The 25,140-nt window shown below is 37.9% G+C and overlaps 1 long non-coding RNA gene across 2 annotated transcripts; it reads right to left on the reverse strand.

Annotated features, from left to right (window-relative positions):
• Positions 1 to 244: 244 nt before the first annotated feature.
• LOC110219009 (uncharacterized) lies at positions 245 to 23,459 on the reverse strand. 2 transcript variants are annotated; one of them, XR_002327484.2, is made up of 5 exons: positions 22,924 to 23,459; positions 17,291 to 17,573; positions 17,025 to 17,147; positions 12,278 to 12,326; positions 245 to 905 (listed from the first exon to the last, which is right to left on the reverse strand). It is a non-coding gene; the product is annotated as an uncharacterized LOC110219009 (long non-coding RNA). The 2 variants fall into 2 exon arrangements; XR_002327483.2 differs by lacking the exon at positions 245 to 905 and adding an exon at positions 7,616 to 8,664.
• Positions 23,460 to 25,140: the final 1,681 nt, after the last annotated feature.

Raw genomic sequence — 25,140 nt, forward strand, 5'->3', positions numbered from 1 at the left:
TTTATAAACTTTAAAGCACTTTATAAATGCCACTAATTATTTAGTTTGGCTAATTATTGGTTAGACAAACAGCATGTCAAGTTAATAAATATTTATAGAGTGTTTATTATATGTCAGGCACAAGTGCTGGGAATATAAATACAAGCAGAGAAAAAAAAATTCCCTGTCCTCATGGAGTTTATATTCTAATGAGGGAAGACAACTCATAAAGTGGAGCTGAAAAGCAGTAGGGGAAAAGGGGGAGAGGGAAAAAGATGGAGGCACCCAGTGTAGGGGCCTCATGGAAAAAGTCTGGGAGAATCAGGAGAGCATCCTGGAGAGGAATATATACCACTAGCATACAGATGTCAAACCAACCAATTTGTGTCAACATTCACTATGTAGCATGTGAATGTGTGGGAGTGAAGAGACGAGAGCTCCAAGGAGCTTTCAGAGACTCTTCTGTGACTTGGTGACTCATCTGTTTTTCTTTCAGGTTTCCCTCTATATTGGTTCTGAGTATCCTGGCTTCCAGAATTCTGTGATAAGCAGTCAGAAGTTTACGTGAAATGTCTATGTGTGTTGGCTATGTGTGGGTCCAAAGTTGGGTCCTTCATTGCTTTGGGACCCTCGTCCAGAGGAAATTGTTCTAGACTTGTTTTCAAATCCCTGCTCTGCCACTCACCACATGTGCAAGTCATTCAACATCTTTGAAACTCAGTTTACAGCTCTAAATCTATCATCCTATATATCAAAAAGTGGAATAATAATATGTATAACGCTTGCATAAAACTTTATTCGTTGGTGGAGACTAATTTACTGCCAGGGTTGTTGACAGCTTGAGGGAGAAGAGACATCTTGGTATCCTGACTTCCAGTTTCAGGAGAGAAGACTAAGAGTCCCAGATTCTCTTCAAGAAGAGGTCCCTGAAGGAGAGAAAGATTCCAGAAAGAAGGTGACATGTAGAGGAGCTGGCACCTTGATCATGTCCCTACCCCCAGCCTGCCACATTAGAAACTTCAGAGAACTTTCCTTTGGGTAAGATCTGAAACTCTCTTTCTTTCAATTGAGCTAAGATATCTTCCTCTCAGGAGGAAAGCTCATTCACTATATATATATATATTATCTGGTGTACACTCATCTGTATACCTTCTCTGATTTCTGTTTGCTATTGGCTTGGATAATAAACGGGTTTATTTGCTAGACGTGTTCATTGTGGAACTGGCATTTCTGGGGAAAGTCAATCTTTGATATGTAGCTTGGAAAACTCCTTTCTCGTTAAAGGATAGTGATCAGGAGCTGAACTTGCACCTTAAAAGTAACTCCCTTAAAATTAATGAAGAAAAATGTGAAGGAAGATGGCCTAACTATATCAGATCTCAAACTGTATTATCAAAATGTAATCATCAAAACAATCTGGGGGCAGCTAGGTGGTGCAGTGGATAAAGCACTGGCCCTGGAGTCAGGAAGACCTAAGTTCAAATCCAGTCTCACACACTTGATGCTTAATAGCTGTATGACTCTGGGCAAGTCACTTAACCCCAATTGCCTCACAAAAAAAGAAAAAGAAAAAAACCCAACCAAACAAAGAAACAAAAAATAATCCAGCACTGGCTGGGATAAGAACTCACTACTTGACAAAAACTGCTGGAAAAATTGGAAAACAGTTTGGCAGAAACTAGGTATAGACCAACATCTTACACCATACGTCAAGATAAGGTCAAAATGGCTACATTGTTTAAATATAAAGGATGATACCATAAACAAATTAGGAGAGCAAGGAATAATTCACCTATCAATCTATGGAGAAGGTAAAAATTTATGACCAAACAAGAGATAGAGAGCATTACGAGATATAAAATGGATAATTTTGATTATATTAAAACGTTTTTGCAGAAACAAAACCAATGCAGCCAAGATTAGAAGGAAAGCAGAAAACTGGGGAAAAAATTATAGTAAGTATCTTATAAAGGCCTCATTTCTTAAATATATAGACAATGGAGTCAAATTTATAAGAATACAATTGATAAATGGCCAAAGGATATGAACAGGCAGTTTTCAGACGAAGAAATCAAAGCTATCTACAGTCATGTGAAAAATGCTGTAAATCACTATTGATTTGAGAAATGCAAATTGAAACAACTCTGAGGTATCACCTATCAGACTGACTAATATGACAGAAAAGGAAAATGATAAATGTTGGAGGGGATATGGGAAAATTGGGACACTAATGCACTGTTGGTGGAATTGTGAACTGATCGAACCATTTTGGAGAGCAATTTGGAACCACGCCCAAAGGGCTATAAAATGTGCATACCCTTTGATCTAGCATTACCCCTACTAGGTCTGTATCCCAAAGAGATTTTTTTAAAAGGGAAAAAGAACCTAATTGTACAAAAATGTTTATAGCAGCTCTTTTTGCTGTGGCAAAGAATTGGAAATTAAGGGGATGTCCATTAATTGGGGAATGGCTGAACAAGTGGTATATGATTATAATGTAATATGATGAGCAGGATGACTTTAGAAAAACCTAAGAAGACTTACATGAACTGATGCAAAGTGAAGTGACCAGAACCAGGAGAATATTGTACATAGTAACAGCAATATTGCATGATGATCAACTGTGAATGACTTTATTTTCAGCAATACAGTGATTCAAAACAATTCCAAAGGAGTCATGACGAAAAATGCTATCCACCTCCAGAGAATGGTGTCTGAATGCAGATTGAAGCATACTATTTTTCACGTGTGTGTGTGTGTATGTGTGTTGTCTGTTTCTTCCTTCACAACATGACTGATATGGAAATATGTTTTGCATGATTGCACATGCATAACTAACATCAAATTGCCTCCCATCCAAGGTAGGGGGAAAGAGAAAGGGAGAGAATTTGGAACTCAAAATGTTAATAAATGAATGTTAAAATGTTTTTAAATGTAATGGAGGGAAAATAAAATAGTATTAAAAATGTCTCCCTAAGGCTAACAATATTTAGGGAAGCAGACAGATATAATTCTAGCTTGGTATCCCTTCTCTGAGGAGAGCAGAGTGGCTCACCTCTGGCCCCAACCTCCTACTTCCTCTCCTGGCAGGAACCCTTGGAGAAAGATAAATGGAGAAGACTCTAGAGGTATCTCTAATCATACCTCCCTGAGAGTCACATCTAGACAAATCCATATGGACATAACCAACATGGGCAAAACATAGAACATCCTCCCTACCTGCAACTACCCACACCCACATAGGTATCACAGATTCAGCTTACATGATCCTCAGAGACCAAGCTCAACATCTTTATCCCTAGGAAAGGAGTGCTCAGTCACAGGTACTGGGACATGATTTATTACACCAAATCATAAATAGAAAATGGGACAGCCATAGTTCAGTTCCTCCTTGAATTGGGAACACTTCAACTGTGAACTTCCTGTATAGATAAACAGATGGTTTCATACTACTTTGCCCCTATCCACTTAACCTAGTTGCTTTGGGCCAATAGTTCCACTTGGTATCTCTTTTCTTTTTTAATGAGTATTTCAAAAGCATTGTTTTGTGATTATTTTAATTATAGCTACAGCACCTTTCTCACTCTGTCACCATTCCCCTAGCTGTACATGAGGGCGGTGGGGAATGAGGCTGGGAATGGGCGCAGAAATAAAGCAGTAGGGTGATACCACACTCAGAGTAAAATGGATATTGCAGGCTCACCACACATATCTGTAAAGGATTTATTTTACTTGCTTTCTCAGTGAGTGAGGAGAGAAGGAGGGAATTTGAAACTGAAAATAAAACTGAATTTTTAAAAATGAAGGATACAGGCATTGATACTTGCCTGGGCTGAGTGCTGATTCTATTCATTCTGCTCCAGGATAGATTAACTTTGGCCAGAAAAAAGTAGTAGGTCCCAGCAGTGACTAGACAAACCCCTTCTGAATTCTTTTTCATTCCAGATCTCACATTCAAACTCCCATGAGCTGACCTTGATTCCATTGTTTCTGTGCCAGAATCTCCTGGCCAGTCCTTTGGGGAGTGTGAATCAAATAGCCTTTGAGAACTGTTATCATAGTTCTTTTGCCTGTTCAAGGGAGACTTGAAGTGTACATTGCCTAGAACTCCTGGATTCAGGTCAAACTTATGTCCGTGCAGGGGGAGGCAGGCTAGCTTCTGAGGTAGTTTGGAGGAGTAATGCTCATTTTAAGATTTCATGTTCATTACACATTAACATCACCTTGATGTTAAGTGTGGTTTATTCTTATCCATTTTATGTTAAGGGTAAAAAATGTCGTATACAGTATGTGAGTTTATTACCCTAGGGGGATCAATTCCACTATGCCAATGTAAAGTGACTGGCAATCACTGAACACAGAGCATAGTTAAAAGGCAGTGGGGTTAGTTGGTGTATGGGAGCTCAGTGTTAAGTTCTCTTAACCCAGAATGCCTCACATTACTCTCCACTTCGGGGATGGGGAACATGCTTCCAAAAGTCACGATGTTGAGTGATGAAAGTGCCACTTGTAGACATTCTGTACCTGGTCCCAATCTGCTAACTAAATGACAAAGATGAGCCCTTTCAACTGGCTATGTACCCAGAAGTGGAGGTGTCTTCAGAAGGAACCAGCTGACCAGAGCCTCAGTCATTTTCTGCTCAGCCAATCAGAGTCATTGCCCCAAGGGGAGAGGCCTTAGGCCTTGCCTTCTCCCCTCTTATCCTCACTTATTCTAAGAAAATGAACCTTGGTCTTTTGCCTTGCTGTTTGTTCTTTCTTTTTAGGTGAAGAAGGCTCAGACCTTGTTTCAGAAGGTCAAGGGAGAGCAAATCTCTAGTATCTGGGAGCAAGTAAGGCTGAGATTCTGGGAGGATTCCAATTCAATGCTGGGTTTTGCCACATGTCCACCATAGATGCCCTGAGAAGTAAGGAGTGACCCTAGGGAATGAGCTTCAGGACCCAGCCCTTCAGGAGTGGAGAACAAGGATTTATCTAGCAGTCATGCTAAATGTGGGCATAAACTTGGTAGGATCAAGCTATGTAGAAATTATTAAATCTGAGTCCACTCTCCCCAGAGACTGAAGTAGTATAGGGGAAACTGTACCCCCCCCCCAAGGGCATTAGGGAGGAGAATGTTATTGTATACTTTTGCTATTGTATATCTTTGAAATAAACATCTTTGTAAAAGCTGGTTGAGATTAAGTGGATAAATGGAACAGGAACACTATTTACTGCAGTTAACAGTAAGGGGAAACAGAATCAAGGGGCATTTGAGCTGGTCACATTAGACACTTCTCCTTGCCCCAGTCCTCAGAGTGCCCCCTAGAGTGATGAAACTCCAAAGTTGGAATAAAGCCATTTTTGCTCTGAGAATGAGGTTAGAGAGATACTCACCTTGTTAGACGCACAAATCCACACACTCCTAGACAAGGAGTGTTGCTGCCCTATAGAGAGAGGCAAAGCTGAGGGATAGAAGATACATGACTCCCTAGTAACTACAGAGAGCATGGCACTTACTCATCAGGGGAAGGCAGGTACTCTGAAGGAAGCGTCTAATGGTGCCATCTGGTGTTTAAACAGATATCTTTGATATCTATTTAAATAAAGTTGAAACTTTTATTTCAGTTTTGTTATGGGTTAAATAGACTTTACAAACAAATTTTGTTGAGAACAACTCTTTCATTATTCTACCTGCTCAAAAGTCTTTAGTGGCTTCCTACTGCCTATAATATAAGATGTTTATGTTGGTATTCAAGATCCTCTAGGGTGGCAGTGTTGAAAGGAACTTCAGAAATCACCTAGTTCAACCCATTAATTAAAACACAAATCCCTTTCATTGACAATTGAGCCTCCACCTGAAGAGACCTCCAATGCAGGGGAATGCCCTGTTTCCTAGGACAACCCATTCTATGCATGTCTTCCAGTCCATTCGTTCAATTCAGTTCTCTCTATTTATAGTAATGCTTTAATGAGATGGAGGTTTGCTACTGACAGAGTAGCAATTTCTCTCTAACTTATTAGATGTTTCCTGAGAGCTGGTGTAAGCTGGAATTTCATTACCCTGTGGCCAACCTGGTAATGCACCTTTCTGACAGCAGGCTGACCTTCAGGAATATGTATAGAGCCCATCACCAAAAGCATACTTAAAGGGAGGGGCAGGGCCAAGATGGCAGAGTAAAGGGATCTTTATTAGCATTCCTCTCTAAACAACTTTTTTAAAAGTATCAAAATGAATTCTAAGTGGCACAACCAACAAAAAGTCAAAGTGAATCATTTTTCCAGCCAAGGACAACTTAAGAGGTCAGAAAGAGAGACATGTAGACACTGGGGTTGAGGCTGGTCAGGAACACAGTGAGCTAGAAACAACACCAGCTATGGGTCTTAGAGGCAGAGACAGAAGCAGCAGCTCTACTGAGCAGCACCTAGACATGGTGAGGGATTGAATATCTGGTCACAAAGACAACACTGTGCTGGCACAGGACTGGATGTCATTTTGCAACCCTATTGCCCATAACCTAGTTCTGGGCCCAGGGTGGTGAGGAGCACTTGTGGTCAGAAGAAAGTAGGGGTTCTACTTGAGTATGGGTTGCAATATCAGGGCAGGGAGGAGTTGTTTAAGAGGGAGCAGGGGCCCTACCTTTGGTACTTTGGGTAAGTACCAAAGCATAGACCAGGACAGCAGTGACCATACCTCTCCCTGAATACACTACCTTGAAAGCACCAAAAACTAACAGGCTATGAAAACAGCAGGGCAAAAAGTCTTAAGCTTGGGACAATCATCAAACCTTAGAGGTAAGCAGAGTCTAACTCTAATATAAAGTCCAAAGTCAAGAAATAGGCTGGGAAAATAGGCAAACAACAACAACAACAACAACAACAAAGAATCTGACTATAAAAAGCTACTATGGTGACATGGAAGTTCCAGACACAAACTCAGAAGAAGACCATGAGTTAAAAACATCTACAAGCAAAACCTCAAAGAAAAATGTAGATTGAACACAAGCCCAATAAAAATTCCCAGAAGAGCTAAAGAAAAAAATATAAAAAGGGCAAAAAATAAAAGATTTTAAACATCAAGTAAGAATAGTAGTGGGAAAGTTTGGAAAATAAATAAGAGCAATACAAGAAAATTATGAAAAAAGAATTAGGAGCTTGGTAAAGAAAAAAAAGAAAATAACTTCTCAAAAATCATAATTGGCTAAATGGTAAAAGAGGTACACAATTTTGTTGAAGAAAATAACTCCTTAAAAATTAGAATTGGTCAAGTGGAAGCTAATGACTTCATGAAACAATAAAACAAAGTCCAAAAGATGAAAAAAATAGAAGAAAATGTGAAATATCTCATAGGAAAAACAACTGACCTGAAAAATAGATCAAGGAGAGGTAATTTAAGAATTATCAAACTACCTGGAAGCTATGATCAAAAAAAGAACCTAAGCATTATATTTCAAGAAGTTATCAAGGAAAACTGCCCTGATATTCTAGAACCAGAGGTAAAAATAGAAATGGAAAGTATTCACTACTCACCTCCTGAAAGAAATCCCAAAATGAAAACTGTCAGTTATATTATAGCCAAATTCCAGAGTTCCCAGGTCAAAAAGAAAATATCGAAAGCAACTAGAAACAAACAATTCAAATATCATGGAGCCACAATAAGGATTACACAAAATTTAGCAGCTACTACTCAAAGGAATGAGGGACTTGGAATATAACATTTTGGAAGGCAAAGAAGCTAAGATTACAACAAAGAATAACCTACCCAGCAAAACTGAGTGTAATCCTACAGGGGGAAAAATGGAAATTTAAGGAAACAGAGTCTTCCAAGCATTCTTGATTTAAAAGACCAGGGCTGTAAAAAAAAATTTGACATTCAAACACAAGACTCAAGAGAGGAATAAAAAGGTAAACATGAAGGAGAAATCATAAAGACCTTAATAAAATTAAACTGCTTACATTCTTGAATGGGAAGATGATACATGTGAATCCTAAGAACTTTATCACAATTAGGGCAGTTAGAAGGAGTCTACTTAGACAGAGACGGTGGGCATGAGTCTATTATGTTAAGATGATCTCAAAAGAAAAATGGAAAGGTGAGAAAGAGGGATGCACTGGGAGATGAGAATAGGGAAAGGAAGAATAGGAAAAATTATCTCACATAGGTCAGTTGGTTGGTTGGTTGTTGTCCTTTGTTCTTGAAGAGGTCCAAAATGACATCCCTATGTTGGGGTCAAGGAACAATGTGTCTGACTGTGGCTGATCAGACCAATGCGAGCTTAGAAGACTCAACCACAGGTCAGGCACTAATAGTGCGTATGAACATTTAGAGTTCAGACATCTCTAAATTTGTGCATCTCATATCTTTTGAACTACTGCAGTTCTGCTTTGCTCAGAGAGAGCAACACCTTCTTTGATGTGGGTACACCATGCTGGGTTCTCCTGTGCCAGTGTCTCCCATGTCTCATAACTGATAAAGTTCTTCCAAGAGACCTTGAGAGTGTCTTTATAGGCTTCTTCTGTCCTCCATGTGAGCACTTGTCTTGTGTGAGTTCCCTTTAGGGAAATGTACTTTTGGTATTTGAACAATGTGGCCAGCCCATCTGAGTTGCACTCTCTTGTGGTAGAGTTTGAATGCTTGGCAGTTCAGCTCAAGAAAGGACTTCAGTGTCCTGTACCTTATCTTGACAGGTGATCTTCAGACTCTTCCTAAGACAATTCAAATGGAAGCAATTAAGTTTCCTGGAATGGTTCTGGTATACTGTCCATATTTCACAGGCATAAACAATGAGGTCAGTACAACAGGTTGGTAGACCTTCAGTTTGGTAGACAGTCTAATACCCTTTCTCTTCCACACTTTCCTTCAGTAAATTATTTAACTTGAAAAGGCTACAAGCAAAGACTAAAGTGGAGGGAAAATGGGTGTGTGACTTTTTGTTCACAGGTGATTGTGCACTCAATGCAGCCTCTGAGACTGAGATGCAACAAAGTATGGATCGATTCTCCACTGCTTGTGCCAATTTTGGCTTAACAATTAACACCTAGAAAACAGGGGTTCTCCAATAGCCAGTGCCACATCATCCATAGGTGAAAACATCAGTTACAGCAAATGGAGACATTTTGACTCCTGTGGATAAAGTTCACTTACTTTGGCAGTATATTTTCCAGGCACATACACATAGATGATGAGATTGATGCACACATTGCCAGAACTTTCTCAGTATCTCACATAAAGAAGTACCCAAGGAAAAATTTTTATAATGGAGAGGAAAATAGTGGGGGTGGGTAATGTCTGAACCTCATTTTCCTTTGTACTGGTTTAAAGAGGAAAGAAAAAATACATACACACATAGACACACACATATACAGTTGGGTATAGAAATTCATCTTACTCAAAGTAGGAGGGGAAGGGGACAAAAGAAAGGGGAAATGGTAAGAGGGAAGGCAGATTAAGGGAAGTAGTGGTCAGAAGCAAAACAGACTTTTGAGGAGGGGTCAGGGTGAAAACAAAGGGAAGGAAGAAAATAGGATGAAGAGAAATACACAACTAGCAAATCAATAACTGTGAATACAAATGGAGTAAATTTACTCACAAAAAAAGTGTATAGCAGGATGGATTAGAAATCAGGTAGAAATATGTTGCTTACAAGAGACACACTTGAAATAGAAAGCCACATGTAGAGTTAAAATAAATGTCTGGAGCAGAATCTATTATGCTTCAGTTCAAGTAAAAAAGGCAGGGGTAGCAATCATGATCTCAAAGAAAAAGCAAAAACAGGCCAAGTTAAAAGAGAAAATTAGGGAAACTACATTTTGCCAAAAGGTACCATAGACAATGAAGTAATATAATATTAAACATATATGAACTAAATGGCATTTCTTGAAGGAAATGTTAAGTTAATTGGAGAAGGAAACAGATAGTACAACTATACTAGTGGGGGACTTCAATTTATCCCTCTCAGATCTAGATAAATCTGACCATAAAATAAATAACAAAGAAGTTAAGGAATTAAATAGAATTTTAGAAAAGTTAGATATGATAGATCTCTGAAGTTTACTGAATAAGAAAAGAAAGGAATATACCTTCCTCTCAAATGTATATGGCACCTTCACAAAAATTAGCCATGTATTAGGTCATAAAAACCTCACAACCAAATGCAGAAAAGCAGAAATATAAAATGAACTCTTTTCAGACCATAATGCAATGAAAATTACATTCAATGAAGGTACATGGAAGCATAGATTAAAAAAAATAATTGGAAGCTGAATAATCTAATGATAAAGAATGAGCAGGTCAAAAAACAAATAATAGAAATAATCAATAATTTCATTAAAGATAATGACAAAAATGAGACAACATGCCAAAATTTGTGGGATGCAGCCAAAGTAGTACTTAGGGGAAGTTTATATCTCTAAACACTGAAATCAATAAAAGAAAGAAAGCAGATAAATGAATTGGCCATGTAACTAAAAAAAAAAAGAAAAAGAACAAATTAACCTCCTCCCCAATTAAATACCAACATAGAAATCCAGAAAATCAAAGGAGAGATTAATAAAATTTTAAGTAAAGAAAAATTGAACTAATAAGTGAAACTAGAAGCTGATTTTATGAAAAAAAATAAATAGACAAACCATTGGTTAACTTCACTAATAAAAAAAGAAAAAGTATAAACCAAATTACCAGTATCAAAAATGAAAAGGGTAAATGTGCCACCTATGAAGATGAAGTTAAAGCAATTTTTAGGAGTTATTTTGTCCAATTATGTACCAGTAACACAGGCAATCTAAGTGAAATGAATGAATATTTACAAAAATATAAATTGCCCAAATTAACAGAAGAGGAAATAGAATAGTTAAATAAACTTCTTAGAAAAAAAAAATGATTAAGTCATAAATTAGCTCCCTAAGAAAAAAATCCCTAGGGCTAGATGGATTAACAAGCAAATTCCAAATATTCAAAGAACAATTAATTCCAACTATTCCAACATTTAAACTATTTTCAAAAATAGGTGAAGGAATGTTACCAAATTCCTTCTATGACACAAATACGGTTTTGACACTTATACTAGGAAGAGAAAAAACAGAGAAAGAAAACTATAGACCAATTTCCCTAATTAATATTGATGCAAAATTTTTTAAAAATACTAGCAAAGGGACTATAGCGATATATTATGAGATCATACAATATATTGGATTTATACTAGAAATGCATGGCTCAATATGAAGAAAACTATAAGCATAACAGACCTCGTCAACAACTATTACAACAAAAATCATATAATTATATAATAGATGCAGAAAAAACTTTTGATTAAGATAACACACCCATTCCTCTTAAAAACACTAGAAATCAGAGGAATAGGTGGAGCTTTTCTTGAAATGAAAAGTAGTATCTGTCTAAAACCAAGAGTAAGCATTATCTATAATGGGGATAAACTAGAAGCTTTCCCAATAAGATCAGGAGTGAAGCAAAGATGACCATTATCACTACTATTATTCAATATTGTACTAGAAATGTTAGCAGTAGCAATGAAAGAAGAAATTGAAGGAATCAGAATAGGCAATGAGGTAATAAAACTATCACTTTTTGCTGATGATGTCATGGTATATTTAGAGAACCCAACAGAACTGAATAAAAACTAATTAAAACAATTAACTTTAACAGAGTTGCAGGATATAAAATAAATCCATATAAATCATCAGCATTTCTATATAGCATCAACAAAACCCAGCAGTAAGAGATAGAAAGATATAATCCATTTAAAATAACTGTAGACAGTATAAAATACTTGGGAATCTATCTGCGAAGACACCCAATAGAACACAATTACAAAACATTTTTCACAGAAATACAAATCTGAACAGTTGGAAAAATATTAATTGCTAATGGATAGGCCAAGACTATATAACAAAAATTACAACATTCTCTAAATTAATGTGCCTATTCAGTGCCATAGCAAATAAAATACCATGGATAGTTTTGATTACATGAAGTTAAAAATTTTTAGTACAAACAAAACTAATGCAGACAAAATTAGAAAGAAAGCAGGAAACTGGGAAATACATTTTACAGCAAGTTTCTTCAATAAAGGTCTCATTTGACAAATATATAGGAAATAGGTCTTTTTTTTTAATGAATGGCTAAATTTCAGTCACCTCATATTTATACAACTGATTTTAAAAATCTAAGTGTAGAACTTTACATTTATTCCTATGAAATTTCATTTTTTTCATCTACTAAAACATGGAGGTGATATGTCGCTGGAAAGTATGCCCACATGAAAACATGGATCTTTCCAAGTATTGAAGAAGTAAATTTTACCTTTTCAGAAGTCTTGATTGAAATTACTTAGGGTTGTTGAGTACAGGTACTTGAGGCATTATGTGAAAAAAGAAGAGCCACAATTAATAACACACCCTCCAAAGAAAGGCAAAACACTTAATGATTTGGTCAAATTGCTTTCATTTATTTCAATCAACATATGCACTATAATCCTGTTATTTTACATAATTTGTTTAATCACGTGATTCCTTAACAGAGAAATGAAAGCTTTACTCTGATTCCCACATCATACAATGGAAATGATCCAAGTTCCTTGAGATATACAATAGAGAATGCCTAGCCTAACATCTTAAACTACTCAGAATAATATTACCATCCTTAGGATGGTGTCTCACGATATAGCTTCTTCTCAAGTCTCTGATCATTACTGTTTGAGGCTTTGCTTTTGCTCAGACTCAATTGATATTAAAGCACTGACCATTCTGTCACAATCAAAATGGCATCTTGAGCTTGGTATGGTCTACTTTCAAGAGGAACTTAACCAATAAACTCTTTGCTGATGTGACAGAGGCCAAGTTTATGTAAATATATGAATATACTGAAGTCACACTTTAGTGTTTAAGTTTCAGTATATCTTAGCCTTAGTCCACTTTTCCATCCCCCAAACAGTCCTCCTCTCCCCGCCCCAGCCATCCCTCACTCCAGTAGAACATAAGCTCTTGGAGAGAAACTGACTATATTGGTTTTTATTTTGCATCTGATGTGAGCAAACTTAGACCTCTGACAATAAGCATACAATCTAAAGGCCTAGCACATAGTAGATATTAAAATAATAATAAATAACATTAACAAAGCACTTTAAAGGTTTTCATTGTGTGAGATAACATTGAAAATATATTATTCCCATATTAGAAATGAGAAAACTGAAGCCAAGAGGAATTAAGTAACCATCTCAAGGTCACAAAGGTGGTAAATGTCCTGACTCCAAGTCCTGAACTTTCCCCTCCTATACCTAAACAAGGGCCAATTATATAAGATCATAGACCCAGACACAGAAGGAACCTCAGAAGTCATCTATCTAACCTTCCATTTTATAGATAGGAAACCAAGTCCTAGGAGGCAAAATCACTTTCCTGAAGTTACATAGACAGGAAGCAGAAGAGCCTGGATTGGAGTCCAGGTCCTCTCAGTACTCTTGCCCCAATACCAGCAACCATTGGTATCTATTCTTATGGCTGAGCTTACAAAATAGAATAAACTATACCCTTTAAAGAATATGAATGTTTTATTTATAATTATGTCAAACACTGACTGAGCTGTTTGGAAACATTAAGATTTCTCCTAGCATTTCAGATCCCTTCTAGCTATATTTAATATATTTTCTACCTTATTTTTGAATGGGGAAAGGTTAGAAGATAAATTTCCCTTTTTTTGAAGCTATAACGTTAACCAATTATTTGGAGCCTGCCACTTTTGTTCCCCCACCCCAGCCTGAACCTATGATTTCATTGGTGGAGGGAATTTTCAACAAGGAACATGCCTCCACCAACTGGTAGTCTTGGAGAATTACCTCAGGCATTATGTGGTAAAATGACATGTACAGGGTCATATTTGTTAACATTTTTTATACCCAAGTCTTCCCTGTATCTGAAGCTGGCTCTCTATCTACTATGTCAGGTTGCCCATCCAGTCTGTTAATAACAGACTTTTCTTACAGATAAATCCTTTGAGGCACTAATTCTTGAGTAGTTGTGGTCTGCTGACACCTAGTGCCAGTTCACCAACACAGCACTGATGAAAACCAGGGTGCCTATTCTGTAGCCTACAAAATACTGGCTTGCAGAAATTGGTTTCAAAAGGATTATTTTTCATTACTTTTAGATACTCATTCACTAACTGGAAGGATGTAGAAAAGTAAGTTTTTCCTTATCATTCTAGGATTAACATATGAAACCTATATAAGCCATGAAATGATGGTAATTTTTACATATTGCTGGTTTATTTAAATGTATTACTTATGCATTCATTAATAAATTATGAAAATACATGATGTTTGCTCATGAATATATTGAGCTTCAGGGCTGAAATGAAAGGTATGTTGTTGATTAAAATAAGCTGTGGCAAATATAGCCAGAGATAAAAACATGTTACATTTCACATAAAATTAAACTCCAAGAGTTGGGGTTTTAAGACTTTCCAATAATTGCTAATACAGTAGATAGAACATTGAATTTGAAGCCTGGAGACCTAGATTCCCATCCTGGCTCTTCCCACCCATGAGGCCTTGGAAAAGTCACTTAACCTGTTAGATATGGTGAAAGACCTTTGATTTTACTGGTAGAGGGAAGCCCCAAGCAAAGAAACTCCCTCTACAAGTGCAGGTTGGCAAATTCTCTGCAACTTATAGTCTTAGAGCAGTGAGAGGTTAAATGATTGCCCAGGGTCACATAGTCAGTAGGTATCAGAAGCAAGGCTTGAACCCAGGCTTTGAGGATTGCTCATTTACCATACCAGCTCCCTCTCATTTCCTTTTTTCCCCCCTTCTAATCATGTCTAAGTATGTGTCATCATGTCACAATGGCAACACCAACAATAAATATCTAGAGGCAGCATGGTGCAATAGAAAAATGCTAGCAGAAATTTAAATTTGTATCCTGGCTCTGACTACTTAATTTACTAAGTTGTGTAATTCTGGCAAATCATTTAACCAGAGTCTTGGTTTTCTCATTTAGAAAATGTGGGGAATGCTACTTAAAATTCCCCTCCCATGTACTACATATTCTAAAGTAACACAAGTTATTTTTTATGAAGGGTGAGCTAGGGCTCCTTATACTATGCTGCTTAAGAGCCAAAGTCAACCTAGCTAACTTCAGATACAAAGATGAAAATTGTCATAGTCTCTGCGCTCTGAAAACTTGTTTTCTACTGGAGTGCTAAGGCTAGGACATTGAAACTTAAACACTGGAGAACATATGCATTCCCTATAGAACACTGCCCTGACCAACATATCTTCACAATAGTTATTAATATACTGTTTGTTGTTATTATCAATAAATTAGAGCCAAACCTTACCGCAAAGTCATGAAACATAGTTATAACATTGAGGCCATTCCTACCCCTCACTGCAACATTCTTTCATCTAATATCATGTTGTTTCAAGCCTAATCAATGTAATTAGTTGGGGTAACCATATGTTTCTTTCAACAGTACAATCATTCATTCATCAGAGAGTAAATTATGCTTGCACAAGAACCCAATTAGTGGTTAGTCCCACATGCATCTTAAACTCAACACGTTCAAAACAGAAATTGTTCTCCCCACCCCACCCCCACCTGCCTCTGCTCTAGACTTCCTGTTTCTTTTGGAGGGATCACTAATCTTACAGTCACCGAGGTTCACTTTGAAGTGTCTTTGACCTTTCCTCTCCTTATTCACTCACCCAATGCCAAGAATTATCAATTCTACTTCCACTCCATTTCTTCCATCTATCCCCTCCTCTCTATTCACATAGCCACCACCCTAATTTAGACACTCTTACCTCTCACCCAGACTATTACTTCTTCTTCTTCTTGTTCTGCAGTTGTTGTCTGACTCTTCATGACCCTGTGGACCATAGCATGCCAATGCTGTCCATAGGGTTTTCTTGGCAAAAATACTGGAGTGGTTTGCCATTTCCTTCTCCAGTGGGTTTGCAACAGCCTACTAACTAGACTTCTAGCTTCTCCTCTTTCCACTATATCCTCTACGCTGCTGCCAAAACAATTTTCCTAAAACACAGCTCTTATTACATCACCTCCTCACTCTACCTCCCCCCACACCCCCCAGAATGTTCAGTGACTTTCAATTGCCTGTAGGATATAACACAACCTCCTCATCTTGGTATTACACTCACTACAATTTAACTCTAACCTTTGTAGACTTATTTCCCATTAATCCCTTTCCCACACTCTAAATACCTTCAAATTGGACTACTTGTACCACACTCCCCATGTAACATATCATAACCACCGCTGTGCCTTTGTATGACAATATACAGTACTTTCTTCTCATCTCTGCCATGCAGAATCTCTAGCTTCCTTCATTATCGAGCTCATGCATCCCTTCATATGAGAAATTTTTCCTGAGCTTCCTATGTTAAAGCTCTTTTCTTTCAAAAATGTTCTTGTATTTACTTATTTGTTATTTATTTGTACTCCTTAGAACAGGAGTTCTTAACCTGTGGTCCATGAACTTTGTATGTATGCATATGTGTGTGTGTGTGTGTATACACATACACACAATGTTTCTTTTGTAATCCTATACATCTTATTTTATGCATTTAAAAATATTATTCTGAGAAGCGGTACTTTGGTTTCACCTGATTAAGGAGTGAATGACATGAAACTGGTTATAATTCCCTGACCTAGAAGGATGTAAGTTCCTTGAAGGCAGAGACATTTAACTTCTGTCTTTGTATTCCAAGTACCTAACACAATGATATCCTTAATAAATTCATGATTGGGTAGCATTTTTGAATATACCATCTGTGATGAGTAAAATCCTTTTTGGAGTACAGGCTCTGATGTTTGGAGTAGAGAAAACCAGGTGAGCCCACCTCAGTGCATTCCCTTATATCTATCCCTTCGCCTTGTCCTAGGTCCCTCACTCAAATATTAAATACATACACATATGTGTATGCATATGTATACAGATGCATACGCATATACATATATGACATCTAGGGAGTGACTGCTCAGATTGAGATTATAAATGTCTCTTTTCCTTTTCATTTCTCTTGTTTAATCACCTTGCGCTGACTTAGAAGGTAGTTGCAGATAGCAGCACCTGTTTTGGATGTTCTTGGGGTGCTTGCCTCCACAATGGATTCTGGACATTTTTCCAGACTCTGTTGGTTGTCAATTTCCATCACCTACAGAACAATATACAAAAAAATGTCAGTGGTCACTAATATATGTTAATGCTAATATATATATTTGCTACAACACTAAAAGAAACAATGGCAAAGAAATGGACAGAAATTGCAGTGGGGAAATGGGGAACACTTGTGGATACCTGCTGACTGGATTCAACCAGTTGCCATTTAAACCAGATATTTTTCTGTGTTAATTCCTTTCACTTGCAGAGAAGAAAACACAACTCCTGAGGAATGATACAATTAAAAGCAACTGGCTTCTCTTGAATGGTGGGAGCAACACACTCTGTCTTTGGTCAGCAAGGATCATCCCACCTAGCCTGGTCACTAGGCTCAGTAGTCTCTGGTCATTCTTTTCTAGCAGCAGCTGAATTGTTAACCTGGGTGGTGGCGCAAGCTTTAGCAACTGCCTCTTCTTGCAGGCTTTGAAGAAAAGATCAGAAAAGCATGAATTTCTTGCTGAGTAACTACAAATTCCTAATGAATACAAGATAGAGACGACCCAACTTTTTACCCCCTAGTGTACACTGTCTCCACTTTATTTCCATGGACTTTCTCTCAGAACTCTATATATAGTCCTAGAAGCCTACACAAATTTCATTGACCCAATGGCCTTGAATCCTGAGAAAAGGTCTCTATCTCTCAGGTTACCTTGATGCAGGGCCAGATTCTGATACAGGTTTAAAACTGATTGATTGATAGAATAGTATTTTGTATCCATAGAGGCCAGTCCTATCTAAACTTTGTCCTGTGGATTGTAGGCACTCAGGAAATGTTTGTTGAAGGGAACTGAACTAAGATAATGGCAATGACAAAGATGACAATTACCCATGTTTCAATGTTACTGAAGCTTGTTTTTTTTAATTAATTTTTTTCAACTAAAAAGTGTTCTTTTTTTCCTTTCCGCCTCCATGCTACCATTCCCCCCGCCACCTCAACACACACTGAAAAACAAGGAAAAGAAAACCCTTGTAACAAATAGGCACAGCTAAGCAAAACAAATTCCCACACTGGTTATGTCCAAAAAAATCTGTTTCATTCTGTATCACCTCTATATGGAAGTAGGTAGTATATATTCATCCTGGCTCCTGTGGAATCATGGTTGTATTGATTATAGTTCTTAAGTTTTCTAAAGTTGTTCATTTTTACAATGTCTTGTTATTGTACAGATTGTTCTTCAGGCTCTTTCCCCTACACCCTGAATCAATTCATACAAACTTTCTCTGAAACTCTATCTTTCATTCTTAGAGCATAATAGTATTTTATTACATTCACATATCATAATTTGTGTAACAATTCCCTAATAAAACACCCCTTTGGTCTCCAATTTTTACCTACTATGAAAAGAATTGCTATTACTTTTGTACATATGGCTCTTTTTTCTCTTTCTTCGGTCTCTGTGGGGTATAGGACCAGTAGTGGTATATCTAGGTCAAAGGGTATGCACAGTTTAGTAACTTTTTTGGAACAGTTCCCAACTGCTGTCCAAAATGACTGTACTAATTCACCAGGAAGGGAATAAGCATTTACATAGTGCCTACTATGTGTCAGGCACTGTGCTAAGCACATTAAAATATCTTGAGACTTACAACAACCCTTCAAGGTCAGTGCTGTTATTATCCCTATTTTACAGTTGAGGAAATTGAGGCAAACAGAGGTTAAGGGACTTGCCCAGGATCACATAGCTAAGTGTCTGAGACTGGATTTGAACTTGGGTCTTTCTGACTCCAGGTCCCAGCACACCATCGGCTGCCACAGATTTATCAGTAATGTAGCAAAGTGACTGTTTTTCCTCAGCCCTAAAACAATTAACATTTACCGTTTCCCCTCGATTTTGTCAATGTAATAGACATGAGGCAGAACTTCAGAGTCGCTTTAAACTGCATTTCTCCAGTTATTAGTGATTTGGAGTATTTCCCCATATAGCTATAGATAGCTTGGATTTTTTTCCCTTTAAAAATAACTGTTCATATCCTTTTAACATTTCTCAGTTGCAAAATGGTTATTATTCTTATAAATTTGAACCGTTTCCTTATATGCCTTGGAAACGTGACCTTTACCAGAGAAAGTTGCTCTAAAGATTCTTTTTCATTTCTATTAACTGTTTCCTTTTTATTCTTAGCTACCTTGGTTTTGTTTGTACAAAACTTTTAAAATTCTATGTAATCAAAATTGTCCATTTTATCTTCTGTGATCCTTTCTATCCCTTGTTTGATTATGAACTCTTCCCCCATCCACAAATCCAAAAGGTAATTTCTTTTTTTAACTCTAATTTGTTTATTACGTGACCTTTTATATCCAAGTCATGTATTCATTTGAAGCATATAGTCTGAGGTGTTGTTCTAAGCATAACTTCTGCCAGACTGTTTTTCACTTTTCTCAGTAATTTTTGTCAACTAATGAGTTTTACCCCAGTAACAGAGTCTTCGGATTTATTGAAGACTAGATGACTAGTTTTGTTTGCTGAAACTTGAGTTTTGTATAGTGAGAGGGTAGTCCTTCCAGGACAACTTCCTTCTGCTTAGAATTTTCCTAGGTGGTCCCCAAATCAGGGACCACTGATTAGAATGTAAGTTGGAAGGGACCTAAAAGGTCACCTACTCTAATACCTAAACAGGAACCATTTCTATGACATCCCTGACAAGGCGATGAACACAGAAATGCCTGTTTCTTCTTGGAAACTTCCAATGAGGGAGAACTCACTACCTCCTTAGATGGTCCGTTTCACTTGTAGATAATTCTGTTACAAAGTTTTTCACTTGAAGCACAGCCAAGATGGTAGAGTGGTAGGAAGCAATGTAATGAGCTCCTCTCCACAAAGTCTTCCTAACAGTTCTAGAAAATGGACAAGACCAATCTTGATAGGGAAATCCAGAAAAAAGTCACGTGAGACCTTTGTCCAGCCCAGCTCAGCATAGGGAGATAGGCAGGGAGATTTGTGGATGCTGGAGATGAGCTCAGGCGAGGAGCATGCTATATTGTGATACACTCAGAGCACTCTAGCATCCAGTGAGAGACTGTACTCCAGCACTGTACTCCATATCCTAGGCCCACACTAGGGGTCTGTGATTAGGAAAACTGCCACTTGGAAGCTTTGTCTCTTACTACTCAGTCCCAGGTCACAGATCCTGGTCAGAGTAAAAGGGAATGTGCACATGGCAGTGATGTTCTAGGGTAAGGAGGCCCTGGACAGTGTTTCGAGAAAGGAAGAAGTTCAGAAGCTAGCTGAAGAGCAGCAGTGGTGTGGCTCAGACCTCAGGTGCAAAGCAAAGTTTCACTTCTAACTTCTAGCCCTATTTGCAGAAGAATAACCAAAGAGGACATCCAAGACTGAAGAAGAACCTACAATTCTACCGCCCTGAGCCAACAGAGCTTTTAGTTGGCTGATAACGGCAAAGTCCAGCAGCAGTCTACTCTTGCTCAGACCCAAACCCAGGTCAGAAACTTACAGAGCACAGAACATGGGGGCAGCACCAACTTTGCTCTAAATCAGTTCACTAGAGGAACACTGAAAGCTTGTAGATCCCCAGCCTGTCACTGAGACCCTGGAATAACACAACATTCAATACTTCAAGAAAGCAGCAACAGCACCTTCCCCTTAGGAGTGCTGTAGAACCTAGCCCTAACGTTAAGTTCAAAATCTGGAAGAATGGGCAAACAAAAAAGTGAGCCATTATGGTAGCAGAGACACTCAAGACATAAATGCAGGAGAGAATGAATCTAAAACACTTATAAGCATTACTTCAGAGAAAAATACAGCTTGGGCATGAACTCAACTATAATCCTCAGAAGAGATGAAACAAGAGTTTAAAAATGTTTTTATGAATGGAGTGAAGAGGAAAAATGGAAAAGAAATGAAAGCTATGGAAGAAAAATTTGGAAAGGGAAGATAAGCAATGAAATCAGCTGGCCAATTCAACTCAATTCTAAAAACTAAGTCAACATTTATTAAGTTTTATTAAGTATTTATTAAGTATTATTCTGGTCAAGCACTATGTTAGTTGCAAACTGTTCAATGGGTTGAAGTTCTCCTCAGAAGATACATTTTTAAAGATAAGTATAATCTTGGTGTGGGGTATTCTGAGAACAATGATACTGTGGGGTTCAGGAAGATTCACTGAGAAGCCCAAGCTAAGTCTTGAAGGAATAAAAGGATTCTGAGAGGCAGAGATAAGGAATACCAGGTATAGGAGATAATATATGCAAATGTTTGGAGTCAGGAAATGGAGTATTGAGAGAACATCTAGTATTCTGGTTTGGAGGGAACAGAACTTTTGAAGATTAGTATGAAATAAGGCTATAAAGTCAGCACAGATAGATTGTGAAGGATCTTAAACTGGAAGGGACTAGAATTTGTATTTTATCCTAGAATCATTCTGTGGAGAACCCTGGAAGGTTTCTAAACATGGGAATATTATGGTCAGATCTCCAAGGTCATCCAACAGGAGTTGCATAGTAAACATTAAGTGATATTGAACTGGAGTTTAGAAGAAAGAAATTAGACATATGTGTGTATGTACCTACATATTATATGTGTGTGTGTGTGTGTGTGTGTGTAGAGAGAGAGGGAGACCTGGGAATCTCATATGCAAAAAAATGATGGTTGTCTTCAATAGAAATAGGGAACTGTGAAGGAGATAGGGGAGAATGTGATGAGTTTTGTTTGGACACATTGTTTGAGATGATAGGACATAAAGAGCAGGTTTAGGAGGAGACAAAGGAGGTTATAATAACAGAAATTTCAGAGTTCAAAATCATGGAGGTGGCACAGGTATGAACAGGGTGAGCAAGAGAGTCAACATATGGCCATTTCTGTGGGTAGTTGTGAAGATATAACACTATGCAAATTGAGGAGGATGATGAACTGAGTGTCAGGAGTATTTGAGGAAATATCAACATGTATACAGAAGTCTCCAAGTATGAGGGCAAGGGTTGGGATGGAAAGACTGTGAACTAGATATTCAACACCTTAGAAAATGAAGTAAAATGACCTGAAGGCTGGTAAGAAGACTGATTAGAACCAGACTGTATAAAGGTTTGTAGACAAATGGAGTGAATCCCAAAGGACCAATTGTTGAATGATGGTAATGGAGAATCTGGAAGAGGTGATAGGGAGCAAGAAACATGCATCCTTCATCTACCTGTCTAATAAGTCTAGGGATACTAGAAGAGTAACTAACACTGACAAGGATGACCAGGAGAGAGCTAGATTTATGAGAACACAAAAAGATGGAAAGAACTTAAGAAGAGATCTAGAATGGAGCCAAGTTTTATACTAATGGAACTGGAGTTCCAGCGGGCAGTGGAATAAAGTGACTGCAGCATGGAAGGATTTAGCTGGATGAGGATGAGGTACTGGGAGAAGTAGGTATGAATCTGCTAAACATGAAACCAGGTACCTGTTCTTCCAGAGTCCTGTGATTATAGAGGACAGCATTAGTATGGCTCTTCTCTCTATGAATACCAGGTCAAAAGATAGAGTTGTTCAGCAGGTTTGTATGCAATGAGTGTTTAGCCTTGCAGGACTACCAAACTTTATGCTTTACTAACATAGCCTTCAATAACTGAGAGCTGCCTTCGTGTTGTCATGTGACAGTGGAGTAGAACTTTAGTGAATGACTTAGCATAGCTTACCCAGGTATTATAGATATATAATGAACCAGGCCCAGAATTGAATAGGATGAGATAAAGGTTGAGTGCATTTGGGATCCTATGTGACACCTTTTAATGGCACCTGGCCTCCCATTTCTGAAAAAGCCCAACTTTTTAATACCAATATTCTTCTGGTGATCCAACGTGGCTGCCTGTCACAGGATCTCAGAAAAATCAGAATTGCAAGTGAACCTAAGGATAACGGAAAGAGGGAGAGATGTTGTGAAATGTGGGCTGTAGCATATGTCTGACAAAGATTTGCATGAGAAAAGTAGAATGAAAGATGTTGTTCATGTGAGTTACAATTGGGTTTAAGGCCTGGTCTTTCAGAAAGAAATCTACCCAGCACACCCCAAGATAACTAGGTAGGATTCAGCCATCAAAATTTCCCTTCCTTTGGGCAGAACACCCTCAGGTAAGGGCATGATACCCCATGTAGAGGGGAGAGGAGAGGTGTTGTGAAAAAAGTGCTTTGAAAACAATAAAGTGCTATATCAATGTAAACTATTTCTTTAAAAAAAATTGTTGTGTATTCTGTGTGGAAGGTATATTGCTAGGGGAAGGACACCTACTGGCCTCAAGGACCTAACAATCCAGTCGGAAGGTAAAACATGTAGATACTTAATTTTTAAAAATAAAGAATTACAAAGTGGGATGAGATTTATGTAGATAACCTCAATGGGGATGAGGTTTGGGGTGGAGGGGAGGAGAGTATATAGCATTAAACTTCACAAAGTGGAGTTAGAGGATTCCTAGTGCTGGGGTTATAGGACCTGGAGCCCTAAAATGAAAAGACCATGTCTTGGAAAGCAATCCAGTCCCTGAATTTTCCCATACTTTTCAGCAGCCCAGATCACAGGTGCTTCCATCAGAGGCAAGTGGCCCACACCAGGACACTTAGATCACCTAATCAGCCTACTTGATAGTCCTTTCACTGTTGCATCTGGCCCACCCTAGACTACTTACCACTCTGTCCCTTTTGTAGGTAAGCATCAGTCTCATCTCCATTAAGTTGCAGATTCCTTAAGAAGCAGTGCAATAAACCTAGTCATTTGACTGGAAGAAGGTTTGAGTGTGTGAATTCATCCCAGGCAGACACTGCCCTGACATTTTGAGATTCCCAGCAACCCCAAACTACACCACCAGAACAGACATTTCCTCAGATATATCCCTCTCCCCCACCTCCTTACCTCATCACTAGTAGGGAGAGAACATTTCCTCTGATTTTGAGATTCAAAAATGCATCTTGTTGGAATCCTTTCTCCCTCTCTTCTTCCTTTCACCAAATAGCTGTATAGCTCAGGGGTCAAGGTGACCGGGCAGTGCTCTGGCCTGAGCCTGGCAGCTAGACTGGCTGACTGGATCATCCTTTAGACCAGGGGAGCAAACCAAGACCAGCTCTCCCCAAACTCCATTTAATATATGGGAGGGGAGAGGCAAAAAGAAAGAGGGTTGCTTACCCTTAGGGCCCAATCTGTTCTTAATTGGCCTGTTTTGCATGGCATCTCTTCATTTCAGAACATACTATACGATTCATTTCCATTAAGATCTCTCTTTTTTTTTTTCAGAACACTTCCTCCAAGAAGCATTTTTGGATTTGATTCCAGATTAGACCTTACCTGGCTCATTACTTTTATTATTTCTAGGTTTATCTTCCTGATTATACATATGTATGCTAAAAATTAAGAAAATGTGGTGTTGTGCTGGATGACCGAGGGATTGCTGGAAACACAGAACTGTTTTAGCTCAGTTTTCCTGTTTACAGAACAGGGATGATCACTTCTGAGAGCCTAACTCTGAGGTTCCTGGATGACGTGAGTAAGATATGACATTATCTACCCTACTAGGATGCTGTGAAGGTTTTTGATAATTCTGTAATGGAACTTAGGAAAAAGTACTAAATAAAGTCTGATATTCTTAGTGCTTTAAGGAGTTAGGCAAGCAGTAAATCTGATTAAATAGTGGGAAAGGGGGCTGCAATAATAAGTATTCTTTCAAGAGTAATATGATGATTTATTTTTGTTTAGAAAGGACCTCAAACTTCTGTTATTTTTTTAAAAAAGATAAAATATGATTATCTAAAAATTACATTTTCCAAGCTTATATGTTGTATGCATACATATTATGTATGTACATATAGACTATTGCATATTATACATTGTATATGTGCATATATGATATAGCATATTGTATGCACATATAATATATAAGCCTGAAAAAGTCAGTTTTAGACAATCATATTTTATCTTATTTTTATAATATTCAGAAATTCCAAGTCCTCTCTACACAAAAGTAAATAAATAATCAAATTGCTCTTGAAAGAATATTTATTATTAGA

Source organism: Phascolarctos cinereus, unplaced genomic scaffold, assembly GCF_003287225.1.
Source record: "Phascolarctos cinereus isolate Bilbo 61053 unplaced genomic scaffold, phaCin_HiC Scaffold_4;HRSCAF=312, whole genome shotgun sequence".
NCBI lineage: Eukaryota > Metazoa > Chordata > Mammalia > Diprotodontia > Phascolarctidae > Phascolarctos > Phascolarctos cinereus.